Genomic DNA, 11,306 nt, shown 5'->3' with positions numbered 1-11,306 from the left:
GACCCTCAAGCGCCAACCGAAATTCATACTGACGCAAGTGGTGTAGGCCTTGGCGTTGTGTTGGCACAACGTCAACCTGGCCACACAGAATACGTCGTCGCATACGCGAGTCGCACGTTAACCAAGGCGGAGACCAATTACAGCGTAACAGAAAAGGAGTGTTTGGCCATTGTGTGGGCGCTCGGCAAGTTTCGCCCATATTTATACGGCTAATCTTTTGACGTAGTGACCGACCACCACGCACTATGTTGGCTGTCGACGCTAAAAGACCCATCGGGCCACCTTGCCCGCTGAGCATTGCGAATTCAGGAATATGACATCCGCGTGGTTTACCGTTCCGGGCGAAAGCACTCCGACGCTGACGCGCTGTCCCGATCACCGCTTCCCCCGAAGGCCACTCACGACTCCTCCTGCGAGTGCACATTGTCATCTCTGGACTTTGACACTATCGCTACTGCACAGCGTAATGATCCCTGGACTGCATCTCTGTTCGACCTTGTCTCGGATACGTCGAAAGTTCCAGCGTCACGACCGCTTCGGCGCCAAGTTCCTCATGTTGCGATTCGAGACCAGCTACTCTATCGCCGCAACTGTGCCCCAGAGGGACGCACATATTTACTCGTCATTCCGCGAACCTTGTGATCAGAGATTTGCTCCTCGTTCAACGTCGACCCTCAGTGTGGCCACGCGGGATTCTTCAAGGCATACGAAAGACTTCGACCGCTATTACTGGTGGGGAATGTACAATTTCGTTCGCAACTTCGTCCGCTCTTGTCATGAGTGCCAACGCCGCAAAGCGCCACCGCTCAACTCCGCCGGTGAACTCCAGCCTTTACAATGCCCATCCCGACCCTTTGATCGTGTGGGCATAGATCTCTACGGGCCACTTCCGTTGACTCCTACCGGCAACAGGTGGATCATCGTTGCGGTAGACTACTTAACACGTTATGCGGAGGCTGCTGCTCTACCAAATGCTACAGCGCAGGAGGTCGCCAATTTCATACTACGCCGTTTTCTCCTTCGTCATGGAGGTCCACGTCAACTTTTAAGCGATAGAGGCCGCGCCTTCTTATCTGAAGTCATCGAACAACTGCTTGCTGCATGCGCTATGCATCGTAAGTGCACTGCCTATCACCCGCAGACTAACTGTACCACGGAACGCTTCAATCGAACTCTTGGTGACAGGCTCGCCATGTACGTCTCACCTGATCGCTCAAATTGGGGCCTAGTTCTTCCGTTTGTCACCTACGCCTACAATACCGCGACTCATGCCACTACCGGATTCTCATCCTTTTACCTTCTTTACGGCCGTCATCCTTCGCACACAATAGACACCATTCTGCCCTACCGGCCGGACCCATCCGAATGCCTGCCGATCTCGGAAGCAGCCAGACACGCCGAAGAATGTCGGCAGCTGACCCACCAATTCACCTCAGACGACCAGAACCGTCAAAAAGCCGTTAACGACGCCCAGAACTAGACTCCTACTTTCCTCCCTGGTGCCCTCGTCTGGTTGTTAGTACCACACCGCACGCCTGGGCTCGCTTCAAAACTCCTTCCGAAGTACGACGGGCCATACCGCGTTCTCGAGAGAACATCACCCGTTAATTACCAGGTTGAGCCGTTCACGCCGCCGTCCGACATGCGACGTCGGAACGGCGAAATCGTTCACGTTCAGCGTCTCAAGCCGTATCACCATGCTATTGTCCTTCCGTACAACTAAGTCGCCAGGATGGCTCCTTTATTTCCGCTGGGCCCTTGTAAAGAAGATGACGAACGTCGGCGCAGAGTCAGCAGCATCGGCAGCATCAAGCGCGCAGCAGAAGCTCGAGCAAGAGGAGCATGCTCGGTGCATCCTACGACCGGCTGTCGCTGCGAACCTCAATAAATCCGCTTTATAGAATAATCTTGTTGGGCTCTGCCGTAGTAACTACGGCCATGTGAAATCAAAGAAGTCTGAAAAGGAACACAAAATCACCTTCGTTCCCTGCACTAGCATCGTCGTTAACAGGACTCCCTTCTCTTGCGGTAAGAAGTATATATATATATCGGACGTACGGGCGGCGGCCATAATGATAGCCTTAGAGAACACATCATCATTATCATCAGCCTATATTTATATCCACTGCAGGAAGAATGCCTCTCCCTGTGATCTCCAATTACCCCTGTCTTGCGCTAGCAGATTGCCACTTGCTCCTGCAAATTTCCTAACTTCATCACTCCACCTAGTTTTGTGCCATCCTCGACTGCGCTCCCCTTCTCTTGGTATCTATTCTGTAACACTAATGGTCCACCGGTTATCCATCCTATGCAATACATGGGTGGCCTGCCCAGCTCCATTTTTCCTCTTAATGTCAACTAGAATATCGGCTATCCCCGTTTGTTCTATGAACCACACCGCTCTCTTCCTGTCTCTTAACGTTTGGCCTAACATTTTTAGTTCCATTGCTCTTCTACTCCATGTTAGCACCGCTAGAGTGCAATGATTGAATTACCTTTTTTTTTTCAATGGCAGTGGTAAGCGCCCAGTCAGGATTTGGCAATGCCTGCCGTATGCACTCCAACAAATTTTATTCGTCTGTAAATTTCTTTCTCATGATCAGGGTCCCCTGTGAGTAATTTAACTAGATGAACCTACTCCTTTACAGACTCTAGAGCCTGACTGGCGATACTGAATTCTTGTTCCCTTGCCAGGCAATTGAACAGTGTCTTTGTCTTCTGCAAATTTATCTTGAACCGCACTCTTATACTTCCTCGGTTAAGGTCCTCAATCATTTGCTGTAATTCGCCCCCATTGTTGCTGAATAGGACAATGTCATCTGCAAACCGAAGGTTGCTGAGATATTCGCCATTGATCCTCACTCCTAAGTCTTCCCAGTCTAAGAGCTTGAATACTTCTTTTAAGCATGCAGTGAATAGCATTGGAGAGATCGTGTCTCCTTGCCTGACTCCTTTCTTGATAGGTAACTTTCTACTTTTCTTGTGGAGAAACAATGTTGCTGTGCAATCCTAGTAGATATTTGCCAAGATATTCACGTATGCCTCCTGTACTCCTTGATTACGCAATGCCTCTATGACTGCTGGTATCTCTACTGAATCAAATGCGTTTTCATAGTCTATGAAAGCCATATATTGTACTCCGCAGATTTCTCTATTACCTGATTGATGACATGGATATGATCCATCGTAGAATACCCCTCCCTGAAGCCAGACTGTTCTCTTGCTTGGCTGAAGTCAAGTGTATCCCTGATTTTATTGGAAATTATCTTGGTGAATATTTTATACAATACAGAAAGCAAACTAAGAAGTCTATAATTCTTCAATTCATTAACACAATAACAATGCAAAAAAAGCACGTGATGGGTAGCTCGCGATTCATTTTAAATCCTGGTGATTTGAGCCATTGTTCAGCGCGTATTTTTGCTCAATTGCTCAGCGCAAATATTTTTGGGTTAGGTCCTGAATGCATAAGCACCCCATCTGTTATACTTTCCAATAAAGAACTTTTGTGGGTCTGCGGCGGGTGCCCCGAGCCGCTAAAAGGACGCCGAACTCGAATCTGATAAATTGAAAATAAAGTTTACGTTCTTCTTCTTAGGTGGTAATCATTTTAGCTGGCGCGCGTAGAAAATAGCGTCCTGGAAAAATAAAATCCCGTTTTTAGTTAGCGCTTTGTGTGTCGTTTTGTCCTTTTCGAGGTTGTTGCCTCTGCGCTATGCAACCCGAAGGTCCTGAATCAACAAGCCCAAAGTTACGCAATCTCCCCGTCTGCCTGCCTCATCGCCAGCTAAGCCGAGCCCAGCCAAGCCCAGCCCAGCTCGTCAGCCAGTCACGGTTTTCTCTCCAACTTGGGTCACTCAGTAGATAACGGTCTAATGGTTAGAGCATCGAGCAGCTTTGATAAAGAACAAGGTTGGAAAGCAATTGTTGGTCCTACTTTGGTCACGGGTACGTGACATCGGTATGTGCCAGCTCATAATTTGAGCAGTTTTTCGCGAGCTTGTGTTTTTGATAAGGAAAATTAGCGCAACAGGGAGACAACCCACACATAACGAGAACACAAGCGCTACTCAACTGTTTAATAGCTGGAAGGTTTTCAGATATATCGCACCTTGTCACGTATGCGCACAATAAAAGATACAGAAACATCGCAAGAAAAGCACATGCAATTCAAAGACGGTTGCGCAAGAAGTCAAACTCAGAGTTAAGAAGTGCGAGTGACGGCTCACTTAACTCACTCTCTTGGAATCATTTAAGCTTACTTAAAAAAATGAACGCGAAATCAGATATCGCTTTCTCCTATAGACAAATATGCGTCATCTAGGAGCATTAGGAGCATTCGGTAGACGCGATCAGGCTAAAATAGTGGTCTGTATGCGTAAATTATCATCAGCACTAACGTTGCGTTTATTCTACTGGGGAATAATATTTCACCCAGAAAGCGAAAACAGCAAGTCCTCTGCTATCGGGCAGAGGAAGCAACGGTGCTCAATGGCGGCGTGCACGTGGTCACATGTTCAAAGATGGCAGCGCCCTTGCAGCGGGGTGGTAAACGGTCTATAGTTGCGAAGGAAGAAGCATGCACCTGCTGTGGTAAAGCTAGGGAAACGATGGAACGTTTTAGATGCGAAGCAGCTTATGGTCGGGGCTATGTCCCTCCCTCCCTCCGCCGTGCGGCGTCCACACCCCTATACTGTGCATGTACGCCAAGCTCCGGTTTCCGGAAGCCGGCTTCCGCTTCCGGTTCCGCTTCCACTTCCGGTTCCGCTTCCGGAGAACGCTTCCGGCGTTTTGCCCGAATGATCCCCGGTGCTTCGCCCACTCATCATCCACTTCGTGGATATGCGGTGTTGAGAAGAGGGCTCGAGCCGCTGCCACGAAACGGCAGCGGCGACAGGCCGATCACGAACTTCCGGCTCGCGAAGCCGAAAGGAAACGTCAACGCCGCCGAGAAGCTGCTACTGATGCAACGAGGGCTCGCGTAATGAGAACTTGAGTCGACCCCATGGCTGCTTCGCATACTACTCAGGGTTCCCCTACGGGAAGATGGTGTAATTTTTTTATTAGAATGTGAAGATATCTACCCGGCTGTCGGTTTAAGCTCCGCAGATCTCCTTGAAGCGGTTGCGTTCAGGGATTGCAGGGAGAAAGTAAACATGTGTCTGCAATCATCATCATCATCATCATCATCATCATCATCATCATCAGCCTATATTTTATGTCCACTGCAGGACGAAGGCCTCTCCCTGCGATCTCCAATTACCCCTGTCTTGCGCTAGCGTATTCCAACTTGCGCCTGCAAATTTCCTAACTTCATCATCCCATCTGGTTTTCTGCCGACCTCGACTGCGCTTCCCTTCTCTTGGTATCCATTCTGTAACCCTAATGGTCCACCGGTTATTCATCCTACGCATTACATGGCCTGCCCATCTCCATTTCTTCCGCTTAATGTCAATTAGAATATGGGCTATCCCTGTTTGTTCTCTGATCCACACCGCTCTCTTCCTGTCTCTTAACGTTAGTCCTAAGATTTTTCGTTCCATCGCTCTTTGTGCGGTCCTTAACTTGTTCTCGAGCTTCTTTGTTAACCTCCAAGTTTCTGCCCCATATGTTAGCACCGGTAGAATGCAATGATTGTACACTTTTCTTTTCAACGACAGTGGTAAGCTCCCAGTCAGGATTTGGTAATGCCTGCCGTATGCACTCCAACCCAATTTTATTCTTCTGTAAATTTCTTTCTCGTGATCAGGGTCCCCTGTGAGTAATTGACCTATAGTCGGGTACAACTTTAGAAGGCAGCGGCATTTGCCCCCTCAAAGGCGGATGCATAGGAGCCTCCGCCAATGGGCGCGCAATAAAGACTTGCGTCATGAGCCGGACGGCCGGTGTCCCCGCCGACGGAGAACAAGGCAGCCCGCGCTTCAAGCCGGGGCGAGTCGCGTCAGCGGGACTATTTCTTTAGTCGCGGAGGAAATCGGCTGCTGCGCTTCGGTCATCTGGGCGGGGCCTCTCCTGTCTTCTTAAGTTGTACCCGACTATAGATAAACGTATTCCTTTACAGACTCTAGAGGCTGACTGGCAATCGTGAATTCTTGTTCCCTTGCCAGGCTATTGAACATTATCTTTGTCTTCTGCATATTCATCTTCAACCCAATTCTTACCTATCAAGAAAGTTACCTATCAAGAAAGGGGTCAGGCAAGGAGACACAATCTATCCAATGCTATTCACTGCATGCTTAGAAGAAGTATTCAAGCTATAGACTGGGAAGGCTTAGGAGTGAGGATCAACGGCGAATATCTCAGCAACCTTCGGTTTGCAGATGACATTGTCCTATTCAGCAACAATGGAGACGAATTACAACAAATGATTGAGGACCTTAATCGAGAAAGTGTCTGCAATAGAGGTTAACAAAAGGCGGTTGGAGATTTGGCGGCAGAAAATTAGGCAGACCATAAACAACGGAGGCATGCAAAAACAAATTTCCCAGTGGTGGTTCAGAAAGTTTGATGGTGGGAATTTGTTATTTGTAGAAAGATAGCTTAGGTAAGACGTTCGGAAAAATAAGAAAGGAGCGCTTGATGGCGCAAGCCGCCACCCCGTTTCAAAGGGGACGCTAATGGCAAATACCTATCCATCCATCCAGTTCACTTCTTAAACTTTTAATCAGCCTTGAATTGTGCTCTTCTGCAGCTAATTTATTGACGCGTTAAATAACGCCAAAAGTGGCTATCTGCGGCTGCCAAGGTTAACTAACGCGGCACGGGAAGCCACTCGCGCGGAGCTTGCCGATTCGAGGGAGGAGATAGCTTCAGCAGTGTCGAGGTAAGCTGCGCGGACGTGAGTGTCTGTCCGTTCCGGAATTTAGGATACCGGTGCACATTCGCGTCGTCGCCGCCGCATTCGTCGCTGGCTTTCGGGGGTCGGCCCCCCGACCGTGCGTCATCCGAGACCCGGCCGGGTAGCACGAGTGCATCGATGCCGGGACACTCGAGCACTGTGGCAGCGAGGGCACCGTAGTCCCGGTCGATCCAACCATGGCCACTAGACGGCGACGACACGCTGGACCTAGACGAGCGTTGTTGCTGCCATCGCCTAAACACGCTGCGCGTCCATCGCTGAATGAGTGTGGCCGCGGCCGCTTCCCTCCACCGGTGGTTGGCTTCTTTCTCTGCGGTCGGCATACGAAAATCGAGATCCTCTCTGTACCTCGATATCGATTCACGTATCGTGATAAGAATCATTAAGTGCCCATGAGTCAAGAAACATCTACGCCATAGACGTGAATGTTATTGCGATAGTAAAGCGGCAGTGAGTAGAGAAAATTACGATAGAAATCGTTGCAGATGATTACCAAAGTGAGACGGCTTTCTGGAATTCTACTACTTAACCATGGCGTTATATGGTTGAAAAAAACAGAAGCTGTCATTGTAAGGCAGCGGAATCGCAGGAAGTTACCGGTGACTTTGATAATCAAAAGCATTCATTTCTGCCAGATTTTGTTTATTTATCCCTAACCTGTTGCCTTTGCAACTATTGTTCCAGCGGGCGTGCCCCTTCACGAGCACTGGGACAGGCGGGTTTCTAGCGCTCAGTTCCAATAACCGATTGTTTATTGTCCAATGGGCAGAGTACCATGCGCACTTTCACATGTTACCCTTTTATCCGTTTTCGCTGCGCAGCCTGTGGAGGTTTGATGGGAGAAAATGAAGCTTATCACATCGCGTTTTCGCGGAAATGACAAACGCATGTAATGCAAGGTGTGCCATCGCTACACCGTAAAATAACGTTATGAAAAATTTTCGCAGTTTCACCCGAAAGGCGAAGCATCAATTGCGACAGCAAATTTATAGAGCGATATACGGAGTAAGGATAGCAGTTTTATCAGCTGTACGAACTTGGAAATGCAGCAGCACCAGCAACACGCAGAACTGTTGTCGACGCTGTCGGCGTTTTGCCCGCGTTCGCACCGAACGCGCGCGGCGTTGTGACTGTTGCCGGTGCCTCTGGGGGCGGCTCGGAGGTTTTCGACGAGATCAGAACGGGACACTCGTCGAGCAGCGTAGGAAGTCTTTACCACCTTCTCGCCTCGCAACATTCTTATATAAATAGGCATTTGGTGCTGCAGCTAAACGTCGCCTCCCCTCCTTCCCTCCCGCCCCCCCGCGGCCTTTCGCGTGATGGAAGAAGTCCCGTTCGCTCTATATATATACGGTGATTGTAAAGGAGGAAAGAGACCCCTAATTCTGCAGCCCTTCAGGGAGCACGACGCAGAACGCGCGTTTGCTCTCCGCCATGCGTTCGCTCCCCGTGAAAGCGCGCGTCCCTCGCGCCTTTTCACTTGCACATACAGCATACGGCGCGCGGCGACGATTTCATCGGCGTTGACGTCATACGGAACCTCACGGCGACGACGACGCGGACGGAAGAAATCAGCTTTGAAGTGTTCATATAATGGCTATCGCAATAAAATTCACAAGTTCGACGTCGTTACTTTTAGATGCGAGAGCATCTTATGCTCGGGGCAGTGTCCGTTCTGCGGCGTCCGCACCCATACTGCGCATGCGCAACTCTCCCTCATTCTCCTCTCCTACGCAGGTGCGCGCTCTCCTCCTCCCCTCTCCCCTCTCCGCCACAGGTGCGGCGCAGTAAATCATTGCATATCACTCTCTCACTCTCGGCTTCTCTCTGTAAGGGTACGCTGGTAGGCGGCGCAAGTGTCGCGGCGCAGTATAAAGCGCGCGTTCGCTGTGCTTCCGTCATTCTCTCTCTGTGCAACGATCGGAGAAACGCCATGAACAACGTCAACGTCGGCGCTAGTTGCAGCGGCAGCGTCACCGCCGCGGAGCAGAGGAAGGCTCGGGAAGCCGAACGTAAACGTCAGCGTCGGCAAGCGGACCCCGAACTTCGGGCCAGAGAAGCCGAACGTAAACGTCAACGTCGGCAGGAAACTTCTACGGAAGCAACACGGGCTCGGCACGCCGAAGTAGAACGTCAGCGTTATCAAGCCGACCCCGAACTCCGGGCTCGGAAAGTCGTAGCGCAACGGCAGCGTCGAGCGGCAGCTCCCGATCCCGAAGAGACGAGGCAACGCGAGTCTGCGGCCAGAGCAGCAACACGTTCGAGGCCATTACAACGCTCGGGCTTCGACGGTGCTGACTCGCGGTTCAAGCGCGACTTCCTCGATCGGAGCTTCGGGCACAGCTGCAACGTGTGCGACCGGCTTTGGTTCGCACATGAAGGACGTATACTCTTTGCGATGGATTTCCCTAGGTCACAAGCAACCCACCACCATCAGGGGAACGTGCATAGACATCGTCTTCGCAAATTTCAAGCTCGGCCCTCTGGAACAAGAGCCATTGACGCTTACACTTCACCGACCACAAAGCCATCGTCTTCAAGATACCGCGCGCACCGACGCTAGGAATCACGTACGATCCCTAAATAAAGACGCAACAACCCCGTACAAACGTCTCCTCTCTTCTCAATATATTCTCTCACTCTAACTTTCATTGGGTTGTGTTGCCAAGTGAAACGAAACGGAAACTCGATGCGCAGCACCCGCGATGCTTTCGCATCCCATCATGGTTGCCCGTAGGGTGAGATGATGTGATTTTTTGTCATGTTTTTTTCAATATATGGCGGAATTAAACGCTGTCTGATATACCCCCCTGCTCAGATGACGTTCCTGCTGCTTCTTCCTTTCATTGCATTACGTGCGATGCAGTGAAGCCATCACTCGAAACGCGGGGAGAAGAGGTAAAGAAAGCTTCTCTTTCAACGCGCAAGACAAAGCACGTAACTGAATCGTCACCGAGTCAAATCAGCGCGTACAGCGCGTCGTAATTGCAGCCTCCGCGATCAACTTCAGAAACATTTTCAGAGCTAATTGCGGAGGCCACGCTCCGCTGTGCTGAGTACGGTGAACGCCACCTAGGTGGCGTTGGTAGTGCTTCTTGATGCCAGCGTCCCTTCTAATGCTGGCATCGAGGCGTCGTAGTGCTGAGACCACCGAAGCGTTCACTGTCAGTGCGCGTTAGTGTCATAATGCAGTACTTCTCTTTTCTGCTCGTAGGCGGCGGCACCGCCCCGAGCAAGAGCGCGGGTACACGGAGGAGTGTTAGATATATAAGGCGCGTCTGTGTAGCTCTCTGCAAATGCGTTTGTGGCGCAATGGGTTAAACGCTCGGCGATCTATCGTCGCGGACCGAGAGGTCGTGGGTTCGATTTCCAAATTTTGCATGTTTGTGGAACTTTTTCTTCTGGTTTCTTTCTTTGTATTATGTTCGAAAAATGTCACAGTTTCGCCCTAAGGGCGAAGCAATGAATGCGATAGCAACACAGCAATGTCATACAAAGTAAGGTGAGCGGCTTTGGTAGCAATATGAATTGTAGTAAACATGAGCTGATTAAGTAAGCAGGTGTGCTGCGGCGTAAGTAGACCGACATGAAGAGAGACTCGATGACCACGAGAAGGCGCGTGTGAAACGGTGGTGTTGATGAGAAGCGCTGCCCGTGGGCAGCGCGTGCGAAAGGACACACCTGTAGCACTGCACTGCCGATCCGGGCAGCATTGCATGTGTAGCGTGCGTTGGAAAATGTGGCCCGACTATTACTAACTGTGGTGTGAGCGCGCACAAACAAACATGAATAGATCACACTGAATGACTTCAGACAACGACTGTCAAAACGCTGGCAGCAAGCGCATACGCCGCAGTGGGCGAAGGTACGTGCGGTCTATCGCTGCAACGGAAACTGAGCGGCGAATGGACAGCGCATAAAGGTCAGAGCCGTGTGCAGATAAGAGACGGCGCGGGCGAGTGACGAGCGCGGTTGTTGGCAGAGTAGAAGTGCGCCCCCTCCCCCCCCCCCCCCGCTCCCTCCGGCGCTCGCTTCCCGCTTCCTTGCTTGCGCGTGGGAGATTGAGTGCGTTCGCTCTCCGTGATAGCGTGCGTCCCCGCACGCTTCCGCTCGGGCATACGGCGCGCGGCGAAGATTTTATCTATACGGAACCTCACGGCGACGGCGACGACGATGGCGACGCCGACGGCAGAAATCCGGTTGAAGTGTCCATATAATTGCTATCGCAATAAAAGTAATGACTGCCTGGGAGTCAGGGCTGACGCGTGACCTTGATCTCGCCATGCGATTTGCATCAGAGCGCATGTAAACACGCATTTGTGCGGCAATCGCCATCTTAGCTCTCTCGTTAATTTGCTTTCACTTAGGAATTTGGGTTAAAACTGAACTCCGAAAATAAGATAGCATACTTCTTTATCAGTTTACACCCAAAACGCTGAGCTTTTTC

Source organism: Dermacentor silvarum, chromosome 6 (genome assembly GCF_013339745.2).
Source record: "Dermacentor silvarum isolate Dsil-2018 chromosome 6, BIME_Dsil_1.4, whole genome shotgun sequence".
NCBI lineage: Eukaryota > Metazoa > Arthropoda > Arachnida > Ixodida > Ixodidae > Dermacentor > Dermacentor silvarum.
Note: the sequence above shows the minus strand (reverse complement) of the source record.